This window comes from Myotis davidii, unplaced genomic scaffold, assembly GCF_000327345.1.
Source record: "Myotis davidii unplaced genomic scaffold, ASM32734v1 scaffold12, whole genome shotgun sequence".
Taxonomy (NCBI): domain Eukaryota; kingdom Metazoa; phylum Chordata; class Mammalia; order Chiroptera; family Vespertilionidae; genus Myotis; species Myotis davidii.
Window position 1 is genome coordinate 59,742 of NW_006283630.1, and position 4,253 is coordinate 63,994.

A 4,253-nucleotide genomic window follows, 5' to 3' on the forward strand; every position below is an offset into this window, starting at 1 on the left:
CTGTGGCTTAGGCCCACTCCCCAAGGGGAGCAGGGAGCAGGTAGTAGGACATCCCCTAGGGCTCCCAGTATGTGATAGGGGGCAAGCTGGGCTGAGGGACCCCCCGCCCCCGCCAGTGCACAAATTTTTGTGCACCGGGCCTCTAGTTTTCAATAATAGAATAATTCCTTAGAGGCACGTAGTGTACCTGGTAATTCACAAATAGCCATTGAACAAATATGTGTTTGTTTTGTTTTGTTTTTTATGAATTGCCTATATTTGCTATTCAAAATTTTGTAAATATGCAACTCAGCTTTATAGGCTTATTACAAGTTTTCTAAGATTTTTTGTGGGAGAAATCATAAGTAATTTGAAAATTACTATGAATACATTTACAGTTAGAATTTTGTTGTAAGATACCAGTTAAAACCTTATCAAAATAATTTATTTAGGGGGAAAGATAATCATCATTCAAATGAACTTAAAAAGCAGATTTAATGCACTGATTAAAATTGGATTGTTTATTTTAAATATGAAAGATTTTTATATGAATTGTGAACTGAAGAGCTTACAGATAGTTACAATATATGAAAGTTAAACCTCTTAACATAAGCTAAACAGTATCACTTTACAGGAGGAGGACTTACGTAGTTTTTCACATGGCAATGTTGAACTTATGATGCGGTTTTCATGTATGAAAATGTTGAATTTATGATGCAATTTTCATATACTGAGTTATTTGTTCATGCAGTACTGTTGGTTAAATGACCGCTTAAGTGGATTTTGCATGTAATATTCAGTGACACAGTAATTTTACCTAAATTACAGTGCAGTTTAGTTAATCTATTGTTCATATTGACTCAGTGTCTACCTTTAATTACAGATGACATGTTGAAAACTTAAGGAAGCAAGTGTTGCATATATGCAATATAAAATAGTAATGTGATTCTGATGCTATTAACCAAAGGGCAGAATAAATAAGCAAAATGCCAAAAGGGGTCTTAATTGAAATAAAATTTTAATTTTGTTTTTAAAATATTGTTTATCTTTATTTATTTTGTGGTAATATAGTAAGGTTTTTAAGAAAATTTTCATAACTTGATAAATTAGTTTTGTTTGTTAGAAAAGTTGCTCTTAAAATGTGTAAATAGATGATGAGTGGTGTAAATATTTTGTAAGCAACTTCAAAATTTTTATACATGGAACATACCTACATAAAAAGCTAAAATCTGAAAAAAAATAATGGTAGAAATAGAGATTTTCAAAATGATAAAGTAGTTCTTGTAGAACATTGGGGTCTCTGAAGATTTTTATTGTCTTCTTAATTCTCTCTCTCAATTTAGCTCCAATTTCTTCTCCAGATAGATGATGATAGATGATAGATAGATAGATAGATAGATAGATGATAGATAAATATCATATATCCCTCTTCTCTCTCCTCTCTTCTCAGACATGCACATAATGTTCTATACCCTGTAGAACATATAAATAAAGAGTTGTTGATATGCCATATGTCTGTAATGTTTTTTGCAAATAATTTCTGTCTCTTTTTCTAGTAATATAGCTTAGAATAAGTCAGAACCTCTCAGAATATTCTGTCTTCTTTTAGACACTTTAGAGGAAAATACCATTAGGAAAAAAGTTTACATTATTCAAAATAGATCAAGCAAATTCCAGAAGACAGAGCACTGTAAAGACAGATTACTTCAAAGAACTCCATTAAACTTAACTTAGTCTTACCTAAAGAAAATGTATAAGGCTGAATATTTAAAAATAACTTCCATATATAAACTAAGCTTTTGCTTCTGCAGTGGGCTTTACAATGTACTGATTATGAGATACCATTGTCCCTTGGGTCTGTACACAGGACTCTAATTAGGAATCTTTTCCATATTATCTTGGAAAATGGGAACCACTCGATATATTTTCTCCAGAACCAGTTTACCTTAGTTTCCCAGATTCTTCTTCTCTGTATCCAGGATTATTTTCCTTTTTTCAATTTTTTTAAATAGATATATTTTTAAGTAGGCAGAAAAAGTGTAGTAAGAAATTCATGTCTTTCTAACAGCTAAGAACCATGATCTGGTTTACTATCCTTTCATTATTTAAGAAAGAATATCTTAAGAGTTATTATTTTCCTGTTTAAAGGAACATAAGAAAGGAAAATTAGACATGTATATGTGAAACAAAGTTTGCTCATTTGAAAGATGAATTACTGATTTTAATTAGTTTTGCTTTACAATGAGAGAATGACTTACATCATTGCCATTCTTAAGATATTGTAACTTAGTTTTTAAAAATAAAAATATTGCATCCCTTTATTGTGATACTCCTCTGGAGTACCTGTTCCCCCAGGGTGAAGGTTGTATCATTATATCTCAGTATGCTCTATAATGCTATGCTTATAGTAAAAAGTTAATACATGCTTATTGAGTGAATGAATGAATGAAGCACTTTATCAAAAGAATCCTATATAATAAAAGCCTAATATGCTAAGTGTCCTGTTGTCCAGTTGGCCATTGAACCAATCAAAACATAGTATGGTAATGATATGCTAAGGCTGCTCAACTGCTTGCTATGATGTGCACGGACCACCAGGGGGCAGACAGTTGACTGGTTGACCAGTCGCTATGACATGCACTGACCACGAGGTGGTAGATGGTCTGATTGGTAGATTAGCTTGATGCTGGGGTCCGGCTGATCAGACTGAGCGAGACAGGCCAGACACACCCTGGAGCCCTCCCATCATCCCTCCCCAGCTGGCCAACCTCCCACATCCCTCCCTGGCCCCAATCGTACACCAGTGGGGGCCCTTGGCCTAGCCTGTGCCTTCTCACAATCTGGGACCCCTCTGGGGGTGTCAGAGAGCCGGTTTCAACCCGATGGCAGAATGACCAGTCACTATGATGCACACTGACCACCAGGGGAAAGATACTCAATGCAGAAGCTACCCCCTGGTGGTCAGTGCGCTCCCACAGGGAGAGCACTGCTCAACAAGAAGCTTGGCTCACGGATGGTGAGCACAGCGGCGGTGGCGGGAGCCTCTCCTGCCTCGGGCCTAAGCTGGCAGTTGGACATCCTCCAAAGGCTCCCAGACTACGAGAGGGTACAGACCAGGCTGAGGGATCCGCCCCTCCCCCTCAGCTGAGTGTACAAATTTTGTGCACCAGGCCTCTAGTAGGTTTGAATAAAATAGCAAAAAAAATGCATTCTGAGAGGCAGTTTGCACGGTGTGATAAGTGGTTGCTTAAATAAGAGTTGCACATTCCTAGGGAAGAAACTGCCACATCTACATTAAGGGATTGGTTATTTCATATCTAATAATTAGTTATAACCAAAGGACTTGTATGCATGCATATAAGCCTAACCAATGGACACAGGCACCAGGGGTGTAAGGGCATGAGTGGGAAGGTGGGGGGCAATGGGAGGATAAGGACACATACGTAATACCTTAATCAATAAAGAAAAAAAATTATAAAAACAATATATCTCCCTAGATTTGTTTTATTTTCTTCAATAATTTCTTTATACATATCCTGCTCTGTTTCATAGAAAATTTAATGAAAAAAAACTATAAATTCAGACGTAAGATTTATACACACTGCATGTCTGTGGTTCATATTTTAAGAAGTCAGGCCTGAAATGCCATATAGCCTCAGAGGCCAAGCCCAGAACACTGCCACCCAGAGGCTGAGCCACAAACTGACTCTTTCTAAACACAAAATAAGGCAGTCTGGGAAACAAATCCGGCCTGCTTTAAAATAAGGACTGTGGTTTACAACACAGAGGAACAGCATATCGCAGGGAAACTCAACACTCTCCTGAATACCTGGCAGGACTAAAGGCGAGCCAGACTGAAGAATAGAAGAACCGAAGGACCTTCACTACTGCAATTTTTTTTTCTTTTTTCACCTTCTAACTGAAAAACCAATTGTTTTTTTTGTTTGTTTTTTTTTCTTTTTTTTTCCCTTTTTTTTTTTTCCTTTTTTTTCCCTGTTTTTTCCTTTTTTTTTTCTTCCTTTTTTTTTCTTCTTTTTTTTCCCCCTCTTTTTCCATCACCTGGTTTTACCCTTTTAATTACTAACTTCTTATTTTTAACCAGTATTATTACTGCTACCATTTTACCATCTTTTAAAGTGCCATTTTATTTTCTCTTTATTTTATTTTGGGATTAGTGTTCTCCATTCCATTTTCATCGTTATATTATTGGTTGTTTCTAGTTTGCATCCATCTACAGGGAGCTGTTGCTGGAATTTGCTGGGATTGGTGGCGGT